This window comes from Pleurodeles waltl, chromosome 5, assembly GCF_031143425.1.
Source record: "Pleurodeles waltl isolate 20211129_DDA chromosome 5, aPleWal1.hap1.20221129, whole genome shotgun sequence".
Taxonomy (NCBI): Eukaryota; Metazoa; Chordata; class Amphibia; order Caudata; family Salamandridae; genus Pleurodeles; species Pleurodeles waltl.
The window spans coordinates 401,428,874-401,453,146 of NC_090444.1; positions in this window are offsets into that span (position 1 = coordinate 401,428,874).

A 24,273-nucleotide genomic window follows, 5' to 3' on the forward strand; every position below is an offset into this window, starting at 1 on the left:
TGTTGTTTTACCATGTGGCTGGGGGTCATTTTGTGTAGGCAGCCAGTGTGCTTTAGGCCTTCTTGTGTTCTTCTTTGTTGTGGTGGCCATGCCTCCTTGCTAATTCTTGTTTCACCATGTGGCTGGCAGCTATCTTGTATAGGCAGCCAGTATGTGCTAGGTCTGCCTGTGTTCTTCTTTGTTGTGGTTGTCATGTCTCCTTGCTGGCTGTTGTTTGTCCATGTGGCCATTTTGTATAAGCAGCCAGTGTGCTTTCAGGCTACATCTGTTCTTCTGGTGGCCGTGCCTCCTTGCTGGTTGTTGTTTGACTATGTGGCTGGCCTGCCATTTTGTGTGTTCATTCAGGCCCAGTAGGTCAATGCCTATTACTAAATGTACTGTTTGAGCCGTCTTTGATCTTTTATTATTTACTTTTTTTGCATTTTCACCTCCACCACTCCTTGCCTCCAAAATCCACTGTTTTTTTTTTCATGCTAGTCCCCTCCCACTACTACATCAGCAATTGCAATCTATTTAAAAAAATGTTTATTTTTTCTGATTTCTTTTCACAACCTTTATTTTATTTTATTTTATAATAGCAGTCTAATAATAATAATAATATTTACATTTTTTTAAAAACTTTTTTCTTGCTTTTCATTTTTTTTGTAATACATTTTTTTTTTAAATCCTATTTTCCCCATTTGCCCCATGTCTGCCAGAGGCGTACAGTTGCACTACATTACATAACATAACATTATTCAAGGATTATTATTCACCAGCACCTTCCTGAGTGTCACATGCCAACTTGATACAGACAGATAAAGCTAACAGTTACATTATGTATGTTGTAGTTGTTGCTCTTTCTTATCGTTCATGACTGTACATGCTAGTGAAAGTTAATGCTGGTGTGTTGTTTTTGCGAATGGATACACTGTATTTTGTATATATTTTATATGTCTATTTAAGTAACCATTCCATGATATTGTTTGGTTCTACTACTAATGCAACAGCAAAAACAATGCCACATTTCACTGATACTTCTTTCATGGGGAACAGGGTCAAGACTGATTTGCATATGGCTGGGTCCAAACTGGAATGGTATGGCAAGCAAAAAACTGATGGATTAAACCCAGATCTGTGACTGGGGTGAATGTTTGATTTGCTCTGCATTCCGTCCATCATCTGTTATTTTTGCATTTGTCGCCTCAAGTGGGAAGGGTATACCCAGACGTAGGTCCTGTGCTTGCTATGCCACCAGATTCAAGCTAGCCTGGCTGATGAAGGGTGATACCCTGAAACCTGTCCCAGGATGCTTCTTTCTGGTCCAGGGAAGACCTGGCCTGGCAGTTTGGGCTGGACTGTTCGCATGGGGAACAGGGTCAATAATGATTTGCATATGGCTGGGTCCAAATGGAATGGTATGGCAAACAAAAAAACTGATGGATTAAACCCAGTTCTGTGACTGGGGGTGAATGTTTGATTTGCTCTGCATTCCGCCCATCATCTGTTATTTTTGCATTTGTCGCCCCAAGTGGGAAGGGTATACCCAGACGTGGGTCCCGTGCTTGCTATGCCACCAGATTCAAGCTAGTCTGGCTGATGAAGGGTGATACCCTGAAACCGGTCCCTGGATGCTTCTTTCTGGTCTAGGGAGGACCTGGCTTGGCAATTCGGGCTGGACTGTTCCCATGGGGAACAGGGTCAAGACTGATTTGCATATGGCTGGGTCCAAACTGGAATGGCAAGCAAAAAAACTGACGGATTAAACCCAGATCTGTGACTGGGGGTGAATGTTTGATTTGCTCTGCATTCCGTCCATCATCTGTTATTTTTGCACTTCTTCAGGCAGTGGCACCAGTGTTAAAAAGTTGACCTTCCCAGTTTGGGACTTCTCTACAGTTAGTGAAAAGGAGCAAAACATTGCCATATGCTCCATTTGCCGAGGTGATGTTAGTCGCAGTAAGCTTGGTACAAACTATAGAACTGGAGGTAAAACAACCCATTTGAGAAAACACCACACAACCTGCTGGAAGGTGCAGCTTAGGGGCCAAAAAGAAAAGCCTGCGAGTGGTGTTAGTGAAGGTGTTTAAAGCAGGAAATCTGATCCGATCATGGTGGACGGTGGAGAAGAGAGTTACATTTTTGTTACACAAATCAGCCCAGTCCACTGCAGTGCAGTAGTATCGTCACCCATATCAGCAACATCCAAATTGCACAGGAAGACTAAGAGTCAGGTTGAAACACTAAGTCAAGAACCTACAGTGGCTGCCCCCCTAAGATGCACATTGAGCCTCCCACTACCTTCTAAGTTGCGTGCATCAATAGTACCAGCAAAGAAAAAAATCCAGGCTACTATTACTGCCATGTTTAGGCAGGAGGGGCAGTACAAACGCAACCACCCAACAGTACGTTTGTACATCAGGAATCTGGCTAAAATGTTAGTGTTAAACCTCCTCTCTTTTATCTTCATAATGATGTGCTGGATTTGGTTGGAAAAGCATTGTAGCAGAGTGCTGTCCAGAATATCCACCTGACGACAGACATGTGGGCTAGTTGCCAAACCACTGCTTACATGTGCATCACTGCAGACTGGATCTCTTTTGTGGGGGTTAAGAAAATTATCTCTGCAGGTGTGACACAGCTGAAATTTTAAATGGTGCTCGGAAGCATGCACCAATAGCTGTGTTCACCATGGAGAAATCCCATACAGCTGCAAACATCTTGGATGACTTTAATAGCAAGGTCTTTGAATGGCTGCACCCCAGAGGGCTTAATGTTGGATTTGATGCCATGGACAATGGCAGTAATATAGTTAAGGCCATGTCAGATGGTGACTATATCAGGGTCCTGTGTTTGGAGCAGCGCATAAACATCATTCTAGAGGACTTCTTCAAAAAAGAACCTTCAGTCAGTAACTTACTGTCCACATGCAAAAGAATCTGCACTCATTTTAGCCATTCTTTTACAACTCGCAGGCAGGTGAGGATCATCCAGCATAATAATAGAATGCCAGTTAAAGCTTTCAGACATTGAGGTGCCAACATGTTAGAATTCTACTTACTACATGTGACCATGTCTGTTGGAGCAGCACAGACCAATCAATGAATATGTCATTCAATAAGGGATACAATTGTGAAAGTCATGATCATTGAGATGGACCAATGGGGCCTGGACAAATGCCTGCCAGAGATGCTGCATCCCGTTGAAATGTTGACATGGGAAGTCAGCAAGGAGGGCTGTACCATCGGTCAAGCTATCCGATTGGTGTATGTACTGCAGAAAGCACTAAAGGAGGTGTCTGAAACACTGGTGTGGATGAAAAAACTCATCCGCAGGAGTAGGTGGAGAGATTAATCCTTTGCTTACCCATTAATACAAGGCTTCAAATAGACATTGTGTCATCCAAACATTACCTCTGTGCCATAGTTCTTAACCCATGGTACAAACAATTATTTTCCACTTTCATTCATTTTTCAGATGGGGAAGGTTCAACATACAAAACATGGATTGCTGAGCAAGCCAGAGACCTAGAAAAAGTATGACTGCAAATTATAGGCCCACTCATAGGTAGAAGCTCTGGGGTACATCCTACAACTTCCAAAGAGCCTGCGGACAGTGCCAAAATCAACACAAGCAACAACAACAGGAAGAGGAACAGCAGCCCCAAAATCTGCATTTGACTGGTTTCTAAAGGCAGGTCTTAAGTCCACTGCAGAGGAGAAGGCAACAGAGCTCGAGCAAGGTGGAGCACCAATGACTACTCAGCAAATGGTCCAGGCCTACCTAGATGGCTCAGCAGAGGTCTATCTGGATCAAAACCCATTTGTGCATTGGTATGGGAAGAGGCACCAATGGACAGTGCTCAGCAGGCTGGCATTAAAGTATCTGGCTTTCCCTGTAGCCAGTGTATCTCCTGAGTGTGTGTTCAGTGCAGCTGGTGCAGTTGTGACAGTGAGAAGTAACAATCTTGCACCCCAAAATGTCATGAAATTGACCATGATCAAAATGAATCAGTACTTTATACCACCAAATTACAGAATACATGAAGTACAGAAGGAGGTGGATGAGAGTGATGATTGGTTGGACTCAGGTCATGGTAATGTGTTAGCTGGCCAACTTCTGGTTGAACCATCTGAGTCTGAGGACGAACTCTATTTCCCTGACTAGACCTGAGACACCATAGATCTTTCTATTTTCTGCTATGAACAGCTTGTGAAAAACAGAAAAAGTAACCAGCTGAGGGAACTTTATTATTGTATACTGATTAAGTCTGTCTCAATGACCGCAACTGTTTTAGACATGTGTATGGCCGAATTGCCGTTGGACCAGTGTGCATTGAAGAAGACCCCCACCAAAATTACTTCAAGGAGATTTGAGAGACAATGCCTGTCTCCATTCTGTGATTATCCTTTCTTTTGTCCCCTAGCAGGACTGCCCCATATACTTGATTTAAAACTTACTTGCTAATGTGTGTTTCGTTTCCTGAATTGAAGAGGATCAGCAATGTCACACTATGCTTGATTGGAACAGGTAACTAATGCTATACATGCCTCAATGATTGATATGAGGGATACTTGTTTCAATGTTGAGAATTGAGATGGTTTGTGTGACTCATCATGTCTGGTGGTGACAGATAGCGAGAGTGGGTGTTTATATGGTTTAAATATATTATACTGGTGTGTGTTTGTGTTGTTGATCAGTTTACAATGTTGGTAGCCTAAACATAATAAAGGGTGACAATTTTTTCCTGAAGGTGATTTTATTTCCCCTTTCCCTTTCACACGTACCAACATTTGTTTGCCGGCATTTTCACACTGCTTTATTTTCTTGTGCTCTGCTTTCTGGTTCACATTTAGCTAACAAACAAAATTAGAGTCCAAAAAATAAAAATTCTAAATGTTTCTCTTGTTATTAAACAGTTACAGATCGCTCTATCTCAATCAGGTTGAGAGACTGTGACTCTTGGGAGAAGTTGGTATGGAGTTGGACATAATATTCTTTAATCTGAGTCTGGAGTATGATGGAAGGAATCATAGTGTGAATTGACAACTCAAACAACTGCCAGAAGAAGGAAGTTATCAACTTCATGGAAATCAACTGGGGTGGTGTAAGGATGAGTCTAAGAGGTCTACTCCAATCTGTGGACTGTTGGTGAGAGGTGCATCAATTACTTGATTTGGGAAATGCAAACTGCTCTCTGTGTCTGCTGGCTGGCTCAGACTTGAAACTATGTGGTTGGGTGGAGAGCCTGTTGTAGGAAACTGGAGGAGACAGGCATGTGATGGATGACAATGTCACATTATGCAGTGCTCTAGGCCTAGTGTTATGATGAACATGACAGTTGCAAGTTTGATAATCCCGATACATGCAGACACTTGTCTGTGCTTGTTGGTGGATGATCACAAAGGTCTTTGCTCTTGCTCTGCCACCTGATACTTCTTGGTACACTACTCCTCGTGAAGCTTACCTTCCATCCCATCCTTCTTGATTCTACAATATTATAATGATCATCAATTCTGTTTTACAGCCCACAGGCCTTCTCTTCTCCTACACCAAAATGCTTACCCTATTGGACCACTTCTGTCAGGCACCCAAGAAGATTGATGGAGAAATCGAAGAAGATTGGTGATGCATCACCCAATTTGGCAATACAGACTAGTATAATTTTTCAACCAATATTCTTATTCTTAGAACTGTGTGTTAGCTTCACCCCAAGATTAATTATATGTACTATTTTACAAACGTGTCTGACTGATCATTTTTAGTTATATACAACTTGGGTCTCACTGGGTCTGGTAGAATGTAAAGTTATCTGTGTCATGCGTATTCATGTTTTTCTATTCCTCCCACAACAGGCTGCTGATCATTTCCCAGATGAATATTGTGTTTGGATTGTGTTTGTCTTTTTGTCACACCATTCACAAAATTCCTTTTCAATCCATTCATCAAATCCCTAATCTTCTTCTCCTGGGCTGTGTGATTGATTGAGGTGTTACTTCATAATTTACACCATTGATTAATATCACACTTGGTGGGGTGGATGTGTAGAAGCAATCTCAACCCAGTGTGCAGGATCTTCATTTGAATTCACCTAGGTGGAGTGGGACCTTGCTTCCGATGCCTTCACTGTTAGTGCGCTAGAAGGATCCATCCTTTCAGGTAAGAGGATTATGGAGCATTGATGTACCTTTAGTTTACACAATTTAATTAGCAATGGAAAATCTCCCCGCCCCACTCCTATGGGTCAAATTATGCAAAATGCACTGCAGAGACTAAAAGAGTATTGGACAAGGTTACCTAACTGCATAAATTATTATTATACACTATCAGCAGATTTGCAAAACGTGTGCTAAAAATAATGCACTATCAACAGATTTTGAAAACACACGGTGTAAAGACAGCAGTGCAAAGTAAAAAATACCCCCAAAAATATTTTGGCACAAAGAACTGTAAATAATATTTATTTTTCTTGTCCCTAACAAAAATAATGAATAAATACCCACCCCTTCCACCTACAACTGGCCCACCCTTACCCCCACACAAATGTCTCTTTCCCCAAACAATGTACAAAACAGAAAATGCCCAATTGTCCAATGGTGCACAGGACAAAAAAAAAGTCCTTTACAAACCCATCCCCACCCTCTCCACTCACAGAAAGGCCGACCCACCAAAATAAAAGGTTAAAAAAGGGGAAGGGGAGGGCACTAAAGGTGGGACAGATTTCTCCTGAGGAGCCCCTCCACAGGTGCCTGACGGGCCTCTAACTGTGCCTACCTCCTAAAGACACGATGTTGGAAGACGGTCTCTGAGGGTGGGCAGCAGGGATTATGCGACCACGGGTAGCTTCCCTGGCACTGAAGCATATGTGTTGCTGGGCTGAAGGTACTGGAGCCTGGCTAGGGCCCTTCTGCCTCTTCCTCCTATGCCTCGAGGACCACCAACCACTGGTACTCAGCCCGTACGCCTCCAGATTTGTCCACCACAGCCGGGCTGATATCCTGCTATGATGGTGGAACAGTAGGAATAGCTATATCAAGAAAGAAAAAAGAGAAATTGTAAACAGTGCTCTGGGAAAAGCACTTGTTTAAAATCAAGTAGTGTAGTGGCACAGTAGAGTTTGGTGATCACCTCAGGCCAGTCAGTTTTAAGGTGATAACTCACAGCCATAATGTTCACTATGGAGTACAAGTGTTCTTCTCTCTACTGTTGTGCTAGATTAATGGTGGCATTGCTAGGTAAGCTGACGTCATAGTTGTACTCGTTACTGTCTGCAGCTGGGCAGCAGTACTAGAAAATTATTTTATTCCAATGACCCTGTTCCTCTTTATACCTGGGCGACAAGGCTGAGTAATACTAAGAATTAAACATGCCACAAAATATAATCAATCATACTTACATCCAGTCTGTCATAAGTAGGTAGTGGGAGAAGCGATGCACTGCAGTACAGGGAAAAGATCAAGGAATGGGATTTAGATTGTATGTGGCACATTCACATCGTCACAAACTATCACATTCAGGGAAATTAAGGGCCTTACATATGGACCACTTTACTCACTGTCCTCATGCCCTCCTCCACCACACATTGTAATAACTACCTTTTGTTCCAAAAAAATATATTTGCTTTGCAGGAAGGAAAGGAATCTTCTTAACATACTCAACTACAGGGTGCAGTAGAGTGGCTTAGAATGGGTAGGTAAAATACACACTTTACAGATCAATCAATTCCTTATCATCATCATCATCATCATGTGTGTTAGGTTTGGCTAGTAGTGTGACTGTGGTTGGCAAATGTTGAAATGGAAAACTGAGAACAGAAATAAATCCATTAGTTTCAAATTAATCAGAAGTCTGGGACAGAACTTAAGAAAGATTAAAGGAGTGAAGTATTAGGAACTGCCTGAAACGGTGTGCCCTGGGAGGAAAGGGAAATACACCTTTGTTAGCACTGCCATGCAATGAAAAGGGTTTGAGACACTAATTTAACTTAAGCTGACGGACACACACTGCACTGACAACACTGCAGTGCCGATTCTGATGAATTGAACCATGCAGCATGTTGATACACAATTTAAGCTAAGCTTTACATTCTCTCATTCAGTACTTCGCCATTTAAAACCATCTAAATTTCAAACATGGCTCTCTACTAACCTCACGCCAACATACACTTACCCAATAACCACCCCTGCATCCTTTCACCCATTCACCCATCCAAGGGATCTAACCCACCTAGGAGTCCATTCATCCTTCCCCAAATGAGACCATTCACCCATCCAGGTATGGAATCCTTTCAACCAATACCTTATCACCCACTTGGGCTGGCATCCTTCACCCACATACCCTTTCATCCATCCTTCACCCACACATGCATCCTATCATCCTCCTCATCACCCACCCGTATGAATATTATTATGCACCCTTTCATCCACACAAACATCCTTTCACTCACATTATTTTTCAGCCATCCATTCTACCTCCATCCTTTTTTCAATTTTCCAAAACACATCATAGTTCAGGTTAATTTTACAAACCTTAGTCTGCTGAGTTGCTGATAGAAGAGCAGCATACTTACTTAACTCCTGCTGCATCAACAAAAAGCAGGGTGTTGACAAGTGAGTCAACAACACTAGTACACCCTTGTAGTGACTATGGGCCAGATGTATCAAACGTTTTAGCATTCGCAAACGGTGCGAATTGCAAAAATCGGCCGTTTGCAAATGCAAAAACATGTTTTATGATGTGTGAAAGGCATTCGCAGTCCAAAAACAAAGAATCGCAAAAATAGTGATTTTTAGCGAATCAACATGGTTTTGCGTGTCGCAATCTGCGTATCGCAAATTGCAACATGAAAAACCGAATCGCCATTTGCATCTCTCAAATTGCGAGCTCGAATAGTGACTCTCAATTAGAGATTCGGTATTTCATGTTGCAAATTCCAATACGCAAATTACGACATGCAAAACCATGTCGCTATGCGATGCATCAAAAATTCGCAAATTGCTAATATTCGCAGAATGGCCTTTTGCACATGCAATTTACTATGAATTGAAACCAGGAAGTAACCAGGTGCAACCTATATAAAGAGGCCCAGAATGCCTCAGCCTCTTTTCCACAATGGCTGCACTCTACATCATGGCGAGGAGAATGAGGATCTTGGCTGGTTTGAGGAGAGGGAGGAGGAGACAGGAGCGCATTTTCAGAGTGCGGATAACCCTTTTTGACCAGACTGAGGAGGAGATTTATGAGAAATACAGGTTGAGCTCAGCCATGATACTTGACCTGATAGCTGCGCTACAACCCTTACTGCAGCGCACAACACACAGGACCAATACCATACCCGCCCATGTGCAGGTATTATGCTCCCTGAACCTACTAGCCTCAGGGAGCTATCAAGGGGCCATAGCAGCAACTGGAGGGGTATCACAGAGTGCCCTCTCTAGATTTTTCTATGCATTTCTCAATGCCATGCTGAGCAGGATACACCAGTACATCAGATTCCCCCACACCCCACCGGAAATACAGCAGACAAAAATCGATTTCTACCAGATAACACAGTTACCCCATGTCCTAGGTGCCATAGATGGGACACATGTTGCAATCTGTCCAACATCGGCCACAGAGTATGTGTACCACAACCGTAAAAACCAACATTCAATGAACATACAGGTGATATGCAATGCCTGCTACATCATAACTGATCTTGTGGCCAGGTACCCAGGGAGCACACATGGCTCGTCCATCTTTCACCACAGCGGGATTTACACAAGACTGCTAGCTGGGGAATTTGGTGAAGGATATCTACTAGGTAATTTGCAACTTTACAATGTTGCATTGATGGCAGTGGGACATCAGGTGGCACAGCTACTCATTATACCCTCTGTTCCTTCCAGGAGACAGTGCCTACGCAGTGCACACCTACATGATGACGCCCTACCTAAATCCTGCAACACCAGCAGAGCGGAGATACAATTCAGCACACAGGGCAACCCACAATGTGGTGGAGCACACCTTTGGCCTGCTGAAGAGTCGCTTCCGGTGCAGCCACAAAAGTGGAGGGGCACTACAGTACAGCCCGGACACGACATGTAGAATAGTGGCCACATGTGCGATCTTGCACAATATGGTTACCACCAGGGGCATACCTGTGGAAATATCGGAGCCAGACTCAGATGAAGATGATCATCCTATACCACCCCTACAGCCAGCATACAGGGTCAGTACAGCAGAGGGCAGGCAAAGGCGTGCTGACATTACACACAACCATTTCAAATGTAAGTAATGACAACACAACCTCACGGACATGTATTGCTGTAGATAGCACCTTTATTACCTTGACTTCAAGTAACATGTGTGTCACTAGGACAGAGCTATGCACAATAGGCAGACATGAGCCATTAACAGTGTCACACTATCATCATCATAGTTTTACTGTATTGCTACATGTGAAGGTAGTCCCCTGTAGCCCTCAATGTCACTTCTTACATCCACGCATTCCACTTGAGTGCGCAGTGGCCTCGCCGGCACCTCTTGTATCAGGCTCACAGGCAGTACTGTGCCTGGCAGTGCGACACCTAGGATCCATCATGGGGACTGCAAGACTGCTGAGGCTAGAGGACTCCTCAATATCCCCAACACCCAGTTCGCTGGATGTAGCACTGCGTGCTGTCTGCATAGCATCCAGAACGTTGGTTATTTGCACCAATCCCGGCGCAACGTCCCGAATGCTTTGTGCTGCCTCCACCTGTGCGGCCACAGCACGCCGTGATATCAGGGCAGTTGAAGTAGCGAGCCGATTTACGAATCTGCAGAAGCCATTGAACATTCCCATGAATTGTCATTGGCGCCTGCGGTGGCTCACACGATCATGCCTGATTAGTACAGAGTTCCTTAATGGCATTTGTCAGCTCCTTCGTGTTATCTGCTGCTGTTTGCTGTCCCTCATGCAGCTTGCCGATGTTTGCATTCAGAGACTCCAACTGCTTGTGCAGTCCTCCCATATGACCTCATGTATTTGCAATGTAGGCGCTGCACTTCGAGCATGGACGCGTCAAGGCCGCCAAAGATTGATGGGCCCTCGCCTTCATCTGTGTGCTGTGTGCCTGCATCGCAAGGCCTCCTGCGGGGAGTTGAGTGATGCTGGGGCAGGGACTAATGCCTTCCTGTGGATCTAGCTTCGGGGGGTGGTGTGTGGCCTTCATCCAGCATTACATCGGAGTCCAGGTTCAACTCGTGGAGAGGCAACACCCTTGCCCTGCGTCTGATTGGTGCTATACACAATGACTAACTGGTGTTTGAGTCGGACAGTGGCTGTGTTTCTGCATCCCCGACATTGGCACATTCTGCTGCTGCTGGGCCTGAGACGTCTGCAACAACAATGTGCAGCATGTCTTTTATGAATGTATCACCAAATGTTGCACAATGGTAATAAATGTACACTTACATCGTATCACTGTGAGTTGTGTGTGTTGTTCCTCTGTGTGTCTGTATACTTAATTGGTATCTATGTGCTATTTTCAGATCAGGGTTATGGACTACCACTCCCATAAGGCATTGTTGTGCCGCATGTAAGATGTGGAACGAACTACTTAGCACAACGCTTTGCACTAATTGCTATTTCCTTAGGGGCATTTGTACATGCACATATGGGGATACACATCATTATTGGACTTACATTTGTTGGTGCTGGGTGTGCCGGAAGTGTCAATGTCAGTGACCCCACTGACAGCTTCTGAAAGCAGTGTGGACTCCACCAGGTCTTCCATGGGGGTGGAGGGTGTCTGGGTGGATGGTTCGCCTCCGGTGCTCCTTGCCTCCTTTAGCCTGCTGGCCACCCTCTCCTTGGCATGGGAACGCAGGTCATACCACCTCTTGCGTATCTCTTCCACTGAGCTCTGCGCAACTCCCACTGCACAGATTTTGGTCTGGATGTCAGCCCAAAGTTTCCGCTTCTCACTCTCTGGTACCTGGAGTGAGCTCTTCCCAAAGAGCCAGTCATGGCTCCTGACCACCTCCTCAGTGAGCACCTACAATTTTTGCTCACTGAATTTCAGCTTCCTCTTCCTGTCTCCCTTCTCCTTCCCATTGCCAGCATTGGCCATGTTGGTGTTAGGTCCTGGCTTGCTCCCACAATAGCCTCCCTGGGGCTGGTCTGTGACTCTCTGCCTGCTCCTGTGGGTGTGGTACCTGGAAACAGCATGGGCTGACTCACTTCCTGCTTGTGATGTCATCAGGTTTTGCCGGGTACCCGTTTTTGCAATTTGCAATTTTCAAATACCGAATCGCATTTTTATTTGGTATTTGGACCTCACAAATTGCATTAGCGATTTTTAAGAAATCGCTATTTCCGACTCGCAATTTTGATACATCACATTCTGCGTGCCAGAACTAGTGATTTGTTAAAATTCACTATTTGAGACTCGCAAAGCAAAATCTTGATACATCTAGCCCCATATTACTAATTGTCAAAAAGAAAGCAATAGAACTTACCACCGCCCGCCTCTGCTGCCGCAGAGACTCCCCAATCCTGCAGCTGCATCAGTGCTGGCGCTGCCGCTTCTGGCGCCGGCACTGAGGATCGGTGCAGCTAGAAAAACAAGTTACGCAATTTAGATGCCACATATGCATCCCCCTATTTTTTTTTGTTAATAGCAAAATATAACTGAAAATACATCACTATATTTCAGGTACGGATTCTATTTTATCAAAATATCAGGTTGGCATTTTGTTAATTGGGAATGGTAATGGAAGGGCTGAACTAGCCATTGATGAATCTGAGTTTTTTTTAGAGAAATAAAAAGGTGCATGAATTGCTCAATGAATGACAAATGGTCTTGGTTGGCTAAAGCAATGGGGCCATTCTCCTCTTACTTCCAACCATGGTGCATGGTCATCAACTGCTAGTATACTAATAATGCATACACAACATTGGAGGTCACAAACAATTACATGACCATGTTCAAAAACACCCTTTTTCCTTTTTTTTATGATTAAGCTGGAGCAAGAAAAATAAATCCTTCTCACGAAACAGACCTAGAATACCTTACATGGGCATGCAATCTTCAGTAAATGTGTTCTCTGAGCCTTACCACCACTCCACAAGATAATATTCATGAGGGGAGAGGGAAAGCTCACTGACAAAGCAGAAGAAAGGAAGCTACAGACAGACTGTTATAGCCAGACCGTTCGAAATAAAGAAACTTGAAGTATAGAAAATAAGTAAATAGGATAATGAAGAGATAAGAAGATTTTATGAAACAGATACATTGAAGTGGAGTTGGAAAAAAATTAGGAGACAGGCACAGTAAATACGTAGAAAATAATTCTAGGTGTGGAGCACTAAAAGTTAGGGAAATAAATATTAATATTAACAACAACAGGAGGACTTACTGGGGCCAGCAGAGCCATCTGCCCTGGCACTTGAGGATGGGTCACCTTCAGCTGCCTCACCCACCTCAACAACAGCCCTCCTCCTGCCCCTGGATGCTGGATGATGTCAGATTTTTTTTTTAGAAAAGATTAGTGGTCCTGTTAATAATTAATCTCTCCAAGAATATTAAATTTTGTTAAAGGAAAAGGCAAATGCAGTAACATTTCTACATCAGAGATTCAGGGGGCCCGTATAATAATAATATTAGTATCAAGGACCATCCATTTTCAAATTTCCTAACCCTATTCCTAATTTCCTAAACTACATTTTGAAATTACTAATAACTTACAGTAAATGATTTCTGCAGTGCTGCAGTTCTCATCTCATTTTCAATATCTTAATGCATAGATTGGATGCATGTAAACTGCTACACAATACTAAATAATTGCTTGCCAATTGGCACTGTATGAGCTACAAAAAAGAAAGGTACTGAGAAGTGAGAGAACATGCAAAATCACTAATACTAATATATTAACGATGACTATCTTTGACAGGACACAGTAGAAGTCTGCATTACTTCTTAATCAGCCCAAGTAAGAGCAAAAAATAAATACAATTAGGTAGCGCTGAGCACCTGTCTAGACAATAATCACATAATATTATACTTGTAACATAAAGTTAACTTACCAGTATGTAAGTAGCATGCTTGATATTTGGGAAGAAACTATTAGCATAGAGTTTAACTAAGAATTAATTTTTACTCACCGAGCCCGTAACCTTGACACCTAGCAGGTGAAGCAGGTCTGTCTCCCGATCAAGGATGTTGGCCCACTGGTGCTTCAGCTGTTGCTGGATGCGCCAGACCCCAGAGCTGTTGAGCAAAGCCTTGCACACCCTCTCTCAATGCTGCTAGTGCTCCCGGAGGCCAGACCCTGACCCGCTGCATGCTGCCAAGGTGGAGGGGATGTGGCGCTGCACATGGAACACCAAAGCAGCCATCTACACCTAAGAAAATATGGGGCAGGCTCCACCCCTTGCCACTGTCCGCCAGGAAGGCGACTGACAGATGGGGGCCTGCACTGCCACTCCCCTTCTATGTCATGGCACTGGGAACTTAGGGGGGACGAGATAATAAAGGAAGGATTAGGAAAAATGAAGAGAACAAAATAGAAGAAAAAAAAAAAAAAGTTAAAAAGTCCCAAAATAACTCAAAAAAAGTGGAAAAAAGTTCAAATATAAAAAGAGAAAGAGAAAAGGTAATATAATAAAAAAGACACTAGGGGAAAATACGTTTTAAAACAGAGGGATGAGAGAGATGTAGAAAGATAGAAAAGTGGGCCCCAGCACCACAAGCAAAAAAAAAACCAAGATGGCTGTGTGCAAGTGAACCGTGTGGTGCCGTTCATGCAAAAATTCCAACGCAAGGGACAACTTTGAGCTGTGAGTGACGTTAAACGTCATGCAAATGGGCGCGGAAAGAAACTCTGCCCGCTAGTGGAACTCCACGCAGCGTTACAGAGTATTTTTTTGCCTCCGCATAGTTCCGCATAGCTCTGTTATACGAACTCAGCCCAGGCCTACTTACTGTCCCCTGTGCCTACATTCTGGGATATTGTCACACCATCAACATTGTACTGTAATAACTATCTCTTGTGCCTCTGCAATGTTACATATAGATTGCACAACATCTGAAAGAACTCTCCTCTGATGAGGTCTGCTGTGCAGCTACAAACGGATGACTTACCCGATGTGCCTTCTTTCAAATCCCAATATCCCTGACACCTCTATGCCACCAGCACCAAACTCAGCCTGGAATGTGTTAGCACTGTTGACAGAGAAGGAGATAAATAGGTACCCTGTCATGCCCCCAGCAACATTAAAATCTACAGGTTAATGGTAACTTGAGTCTGACAACCAGTAGGCCATTGTTCACATGTACAATACTTCTTACAGATATATGGTAATTTTGGTCTTATCTGCTACAACTATGCAGACAATGCACACATAATAATCAAACATCAAAATTCTACAGATGTAGGGAACTCAAAACTCAACATCTGTCTCAAAAATTAAAGTACTGACACATGGTGAATGGAAAAGGTATATCTTTGGTCACACAAACTAGAGCTACCATCAAAGATATCTCAGGAAATACAGACTCTCAGACTTATCATGGGCTCTGTTCTCTCCAGTAAATCCCAAGTGGTCAAACCAACTAAATCAGCATTTTACACAAGGACAAATGTTCAAGAAAGACTCACCCTCTCAAAACTTTATCATGCAGATGGAATTAATCATGGAATTCTACTTTTAAACAAGAGAAAATATCAGTGAATTCAGAATTCAGCAGCAAGACTGCTTGTACATGCTTTTACAGATTAAGATAACGACACATATCTCCTGTCCTGAGGGCTTTCAACTGGCCATTGGTTGCAGGAATATCTTTACTAAAACCTTTATGTATTCCTTACATGGTGATAAATGGTAACATTCTGGAATTCCTCCCTACTAAAACCATCAAATATTTTCAGTGTAGGAAGCTGTGCTGCAGGCCAACTCAGTGACTAATCCTCATCCCTTACATGAACAAAAATCATTTGGTGCACACATTTCTCTGTACAGGCTGCCAAACTATGGACCTCAATCCCAGGAAAAATAAGAGCCGCTGACAATTACATGGAATTCATGTATCATTTAGGAATTGGCTACGCCCATCTTGGGCATCATAGATACCAAGATTCACAGTCCTCATGAAAACAGGATGCATAAGGTGAAGCTTAACTGCTCTCCTTACTTGACAAAAGTTTGAATCAGCTTGACAAAGTCATTATGGAACAAAGAAATCAATCTTATTGGCAAGTAAACAGTTTGTCTTTCTTTAGTGCTCATCAACATCACATCATACAATTACTGTCTAACAAGCAGTTAAGGAAAATAATTTCTGCATTTTACACTCAACATTGTATGATATTTCTACAGCACTCTTCCTCTTATGTTGCTAAAGCCCTGGAAGGAAAATTGACCGTAAAGTGGAGCGGACCTGCTTCCCTCCTTCTCTACTACTGAACAACCCTCTTGTTACCTACCACCCTCTGTATACCCTACTGTCATTGTGCTTATCCTCCCCTAAGGTCCTATGTACAAAATTTCTGATTTGGAATTTCCAAATTGTGAAGCCATAGAAATCGCAATTTCTGAATCACAAAATGTATGTACATACCCGCTGATTCCACTAATATCGATTCCTATGAATTCACATTTGCAATTAGGAAATTACAATTTAGGAAATCGCAAACTAGGAAACATTGCATTTTTGATCTAGAATGATACTGTCAGACCAAGAAGTTTACAAATGTAGGGTGTGGCAACTACACTGAAGGCTGGCAAGGTGGTTGAAGGAAGGAGTGCTCCTGGCTCACTACCTGAAGTAGGTTTTTGCAATTCTTGTGCAGTACCATGACCAAGGAAGATGGGGACAAGGATGCTGGTAGAAGGAAGAGAAAGGTCACATTTTCTGAGAAGGAGTTGGGGCTTCTAACAGAGTAATGTGTGGTACACATGGACCAGCTTTGTAAAGGCATCCTTTAGTGTTACAGAATCCCAGAAGAACAAGATATGGAACAACATGGTTAACTTCCTTGGTGTGACTTAGAGGACCATATCTGAGATCACGAAACTGTGGTGCAACCTGAGACCCAACACGAAGGAAGAGGTGACCAGCAGGATGGCTTCGAGATGGGGAACAGGTGGCGGATGCTCAAAACACACCCCTACCACTCACATGGAAACGCTAATTGAAGGAGTCCTAGAACAGTAAACTGTGGCTGGAGGGTCTCATATTAAGATCTCCAGTACTGCAGGCACCAGCCAGAGTAATTCATCTTCCCTTTACTTACCTAACATAACATATTATTAGCAAATACATATATCATAAATGACAGCAGGAAGAACTCCATTGAGATGCTTGTCACACCCTGGCAATGTATCATGGGAGTTGTAGTACCCATCAGTTGCCTGGTGTACTGTGTGCTGGTGATAGCACCAAACATAACTGTACAACATGAACATGTCACAAACACATGAATCACAGTTACAACAATATCGTGGACAAACGTTAACTATTCATTTACACTAGCTATGAAAATGCATTTCCACAGATCACGGCCATGACATGTCAGGACCCATTGTAGCCGAGGGGGCGACTGACACTCATGTTGAAATTGAGGACACAATAGCACCATCCACTCAGCCAGCACCCCAACTCCAACTGCAGAAGGGCAACAATCTAAGCACTTCCAGAGTTGAGGGACAATTTCTGGACAGGGACCCCATAACATTGAAGGGCAAGACACACTGACACTGCAGAAGCCAAACATCTACATTCTGCATTAATAATGTGTCAGATGACATATCGTAGAGATCTCCTTTATTTGTTGACTTGGAGAGGTCCATCATCCCCACACAGCACCTGCAAACCAAACAAATAAAGATGTTGAATAGGCATCTACAACAAATGTCTAGGTCGATACAACAATTTGGAGAAAGGGCAGGAATGGTGTCTAACTGCAAGGGAGAAAGAGAACCATGTGCAGAGACAGAAGCACAGGCAAGGTTTGATTAATTCAAATGGTCCATCAACCGATTGACAGTAGCCACTGACACACTAGCAAGGCGGTCTGTGAAAATACAAGTGACGTGGGGAACTGCTGTCAGGATATTGCACATGGGCTAGTGTAGATGACAATATACCCTTGAGAATATGCAGAGCCACACCATCTGTATCCTCAACATCATGCCCCAACCTGAGAGTAAAGAGGGCTCTAGCCTCAATGGCACATCCATTCAGGAAGCATTCAGTTACAGGTGTTCAAGCCAACACACTTCTGAGAGTGACATGTCAAACGTCCCACAGCCTAGTTCTGTTCACAAGGCACCCAAGCCCAGAGGCAGAAGAAAGTAAACAAGTGAACACTCAGAGGAATGAGTCACTTATGTTTTGTTTTGCCTTACATGCTTTGTTTCATTTGTGTCACACTATTACATCAACAAAGATACCGTTGATCCTCGAGTGATTTTTTTTTGTTGCTACCTAAATAAAAGGTGGTCTCTCAGCTATGCACCAAGCATTACCATCAGTTATGCTGTCTAATTATTAGATGTTTTAATAACAAACACCCCAGAAATAGGATTTGGTTCTCTCTGTGTCATGCCCCCGCCTTTTGCACGAGTACCCTCCTGCTGCACCTGCGATGGTGGTAAATCATCATCAGAGTTGGAGTCAGGCTCTATGAGGATGTCATGCAGACCCTTCTTCATAGCAATACTGTGCAGAATGGCACAAGTGGCAATTATCTTAGAGCACGTCTCCGGTCTGTATAGTATTGCCCTACCCGTTTTGTGTAGGCAGCAAAAATTTGACTTCTGGATCTCAAAGGTCCTCTCTGTGATTGAACTTGTTGTCCTGTGTTCCCTTTTGTACTGCCTTTCCATTCTTGCCGTGGAATCAGGTCCAAGGAAGCAAGGCATATGCACTATCACCTTATGAGCATAAAGAACATTATAAGGGAAACCATTAGGCCTAAGTTTACACACACACCATCCTGGCCACTGTATTGATTGAGTGTGCAATTCTCTGATGTAGTAGGAAATGATCACCCCGTGAGAATCAGTTTTGTATTCCACTGTGGTGGAACATGAATGAGTTGCTGGTGCTTCCTGGGAATCTGTCCACAAGGTCTGTTATAATACAGGAGGCATCACAACCGACCTGAATATTGAGTGAGTGTGAGCTGTTCCTGTTCCTGTTCCTGTAAATGAAATCACTGCTGAGGGGGGCATATGGTGTACTCAACACACTACCTGCACATGTGGTGGGATTGCATCGTTTCTGAGTGTTGGAGCCTGTAGCTGAGTTGTAACCCGGCAATTAAATCAAGAATTACCTGACAACTGAGTCTGTACCTCTCATATATCTCATCTTTTGTCAGTTCAAACAGGGTGACCCTCACCCTGAAAATCTTCTCCTGTTTCCTCCACCTTGTCTGCCTCCCATCCTCCTCACTAGAATGTACAAAGCTGCCATTGTGAAAAAGCCTGATGCACTTTGGTTTCCTTTTTATATTTTGGACCATGTTACCACCTGGTCTAAATTGATGGTACTTGTATTTCCTAAACGCCCGTTATGCCACTAGTCGCAATTAGGAAATCGATTGTACATGCGATTAGCAAATAGAAATTTGGAAATCCCTATTTGTGACTCCCTATTTTCCAATTTCCAAAATGCGATTTCTACAAGATTTTAATCGCATGTTGCATGACCGCAAATGCCCGTTTGTACACAGTGAAATGGCATTTTGCATTTCCTAATTGCCTAAAAATTGCAATTCATCCCATTAGGATATGCAAAATGCCTTCGTACGTATGGCGTTAAGTCGCATGCCATTTACCTTTATTTTCTAGTATGCAGCTCTGCCTACACCTTTCCCGTCCTTAAATCCAATAAAATAAAACCTAGTTTTGCTCTCCATTCATTTCACCAAGCATTTGAATTATTATTATTAACTGAATATACAACAAAACAAAAGAAAATCTAAATTAAATGCATGGAATGCGGATCATGATAGTACAACTCTAAACTTGAAATCCAGTTAGCCCCTGAATTTAACCACTAGTCCTGGGTTCCAACGTAGCCTTCTGCTCACTGTAACATGCTTCAGTGGTACATCAGAGACAGTAAGCACTAAATAGATGTAATTATAATAAAAATCATTGGTCATCACGTGGAATTAATACACATACAGTGGCAATTAGTCAATTCATTGTATTCTTTCTAATTGTATTACATTTGATATCCAACAACCTGCATTTCTTTGCATTGGAATTAGTTAATAACTTTCTTTCTTTGTGTGCCTTTTTGATGTATAATAAGTGTATGGTAGTTGAATCAGACACTACAGGCCAGAATTACTATCTGTTGTTCGCAAAATACTGGTTGTAATTTATGATTAGAATGTTGGACTTGGTCCTCTCTGCAGGGTCACCCACAAACTTTTTTCCTTCATCCCTACTGTTGTCTGAACCTGTTTTTGTTGGCTTAAGGACTCTGCACACTTTCACACTGCTAACATGTACTAAAGTGCTTGTGCTCTCTCCTTTTAAAACCTTGAAATTGATTTACCCCCATAAGCATGCTTAACTTATTAACTTGTAAATCCCTAATAAAGTGCGACCAAAGGTACTCTGTGTCTGTAAATTAAAAGCTACTAGGGGGCTGCAACACTTACTCAGCCACCCAATCAAGTAGTCCTTTTAACCATGTCTCATGCCTGCTTTGTGTGCAGTTTTAAACAGCTATTTCAACCTGGCTATAAATACAATTTTTCTGGCCTACAGCTTCCTTTTTAATACATATGTCACTATTAGGGTAGACCCTAAACAGCCCATAGAGCAGGCCGCAGTATATTTAAAAGGTTCCACATGTGCTTTTAAGTTTTACATGTCTTAGTAGTGAAAAACTCTTGAATTCATTTTTCACTACTGCAAGGCCCACCTGTCCCATTGGATAACATTGCGTTATCTTATTACATTTAATAGTGATAACTTTTGGTTGGTAGGAGGTAAGAAAGTCATGTTTGGTGTGTGAAGAATTGTAATTTAAAACCCTCTTTAATGGTAGTCAGATTTTAAGTCACAATTCTGAAAATTACACTTTTAGAAAGATGCTATTTTCTTGTCCTAACCATTTGGTGCCTGCAGCATGTTCCTAGGTCACCTGAATACGACTATGTGTAGTTTCCAATTGGTCCTTGTGTATTGCTCTCAGATAGCAAAAACAAGGAGGGTATGGATTTCGGCAGCATGGGCATTTCTGGCTTGATAGAGGTGCAGAGCTGTCACCTACCACACTTGAACTTCAACAGCACTGGCTCAGCTCGGCTCACACACAAACAACTTCATACTAGTCTGGTGCGCCCCCATGCAGACTCGGAGAGGGCAGTGAGACGGTAAATTACAGATACCTCTTCAAAGGGAAGCTTCAGAAGCTTCTCCCACTTCAAATCTGGCACCAGGTATAAATATTGGACCCTCAAACCCAACTCTTAAGTACACTCAATGACCTCTGAATGCAACAGAAGTAGGACATCTTGCTGCCCTGCTGCTTGAGGTCTACCCTGCTTAGTAAGAAAGAAGACTGTACCTGTTCCCTTCATCACTGGCTGAGTGACTTCAAGGGTCATCTGACTGACCTCCTTTTCTGAGTTGCAGAGAAACAAGAAGCTCCAGAGGCCTCCCTGCATCTACCCTGCTGACATGCTACTTAGACCTGCAACTGGATCTGCAAATGGAACTGCCTGAGCCCTGCTGGCCTCTGCAGGAGTGAGTCACTAGTCGCCGCTAAGAGGTGCCTCCCCAGGTCCTGTACCATTGGCTGGAATCAAAGTGCACTTATTTATCTCAATAGACCACCATGTCAGTAAAGTAAACATTTTTATTTCAACATCCAGCTGTTTTACTTAAAGGACTAGATCAGTGTTTAAAAGGAAACATTTGCTATTGCCTACTTACCTACAATATTTTTTAAGTTCAGAAAGTTAAAGAGATCATAAAGGAGACCCTTTCCCTTTTGCAAATAAGTTACCATCCCAACTTGGGGGATGGCAAACTTTCAATTATGGTCTCAAAACATTTATTCACATGATATTGATTGGGTATTTGAAAGGGACGTCTACAGCTCGCCCCTTCAAGACATTGAATCTGTATTCATCTAGATTCCTGTTTGAAGAGTCAGAAAGCATTTTCTGAATCCTAAAAACTGGATTAACTTGCACCAAAAGTCATTTTAATTATTACAAACATTGAATCATAGTATTTATGATCAGTTAAATGCTTCCTACATCTGGTACCATATTGCAGAATTGTTCTTTGCTAAAAATCCTTGATAGGTTTTGTTGGTAGAGCTTATTTTCCGATCCCGAACAAAATTCTGCTGCTTTTCAAAGCTGTAATTTTCAGTCAAAGCTAATCCTACTTGCACAAAAACTATCTTGAACACAATGTAGACACTCTTTCAACATGACGCAGGGGTACCTGTGTTGGCGCTGAGCAACTATAAGTGCTCCGCTGGTATGAGAGAGCAGAATTGTGCCATATCTTTTTTAGATGTGGGGCAGTTCTGCTTTCTCTGTTTCACACAATGCAGCATAGCAACTTACTTTGCTGTGCAGAGTGATTTTTTTTCTAAACATGCCCCCAAAATTGGAGTGATTCTATTCAGCAGCTTCTGCATTAGCAAAGGCCAACCATTTTTCTCAAACATTGAATCTAGATTGCCCCACTCTCTACTGATTAAGCTGCATGACCTATTGAAGAATGAATCTCTAATGAACTAGCACTTATTTGGGTTAGTCTCATGCCAATATGTCAAATAGGGACCAAATGTATTATAACCAAACCCAGCATTCTTTAAATCGAAAAAAACAATGCAAACATCACCACAAAGGTTTGTTGTGACTGGTATGTTAAACAATGGAAAAGTTGGAGCAGCACTATTTTACCACCTTAGACTGTGGCAAATGTTTATTATTAAGGCTTTCAAGAGCTACTTTTGACTGCCAGTCTATCAGCATATGTTAACATCTTTTAATTAAATGGCAGAGCATAATACAATGACGTAACACAATCAACATAACAGCACAGCAAGAGTACAACAGGGCTCAACAGGGCTCAACACAACAATACAGTCAAAACAGCACAGCAAGAGCACAACAGGGCTCAACACAACAATACAGTCAAAAACAGAACAGAACAGAACAACCACTCCAATGCCACAATGAAATAATACAACACAAAAAAATAGAACAGCAAGGAAAACAAGAGACCACAGAAACAAAATGCACACAACAATTATGCACAACCATCTAGTAATTATGACTACCTCCACAAAATGGCATTCAGAAAATGGTGATAAAGGCATTTGCATCACACACTGCCTTGCTTACCACCCAGGAAATGAATTAGCAGCCGCCAAAAATGTTTTTGACCCTGCCCAGTGTCTCTGTGGTTGAATGTAGTGAAGGATAACAGAACAATTCACAGGAGAAAGGTTTTCCATTTTGGAAAACCTCAGCGAGAGCAGGCAGTAATCCACTGGACCACTGTCTACTACCCCATAAGGTTCCATCATAATTCCCAAAGAAGAAGAGGTGCAAAGAAGAAAACTCAAGGGTGAATAAAAGGATGTGCAGGTCTCAGTGGCATCATGCAGCACCTTGTGGTAAAGTGTGATTTTAATTACAATTCTGAAAATGCAATTTTCAGAAAGGCGGCTTTTTCTTGTCCTATTTAGTGCCTGCAGCCTCATTCTTGGTCACATAACTAGATGTAGGCGGAAATTGGTCTATGTGTATTGCTACCAGAAAGCGAGACAAAGAAAATGTAGGTGTTGGGAGGATTGGTCACTCTGAGTTAATGAGGGGGAAGAGCTGCCATCTACTACACTCACACATCACATGTCTACTGTGACCCCAGACAAGCGGGGGGCAGGACAGGGAAGAAGGAGATGAGTGACACCTCAGGGAGTGGAAAAGTGTAAAACTTCCTCCACTTCAATGTGGGCACCAGGTATAAATGTTGGACACTTGGACCCAACTCTTCAATAGACTTCTGTACCTGTGGACTCTGCTGGGAAGAAGGACTGCTGTGCTGTAAAAAGAACTGACACTCTGCTAAACTGCTGCTCTTGAGGAGTACTGGCCTGCTGTGTTCATTAGCAGCCTGTTGCCCTATTGCCTGTGTGAAAAGGACCGGACCTGCATCTGTTGAACCCAGGACCACCAAAGGGACTTCACAGCCTAGTTCTCTGGCCTCCTGAATAGATCCTCCATGGCAGAAGGCTCCAACAATCTTAAAACTAGCACCCGGAGTCTGCCATC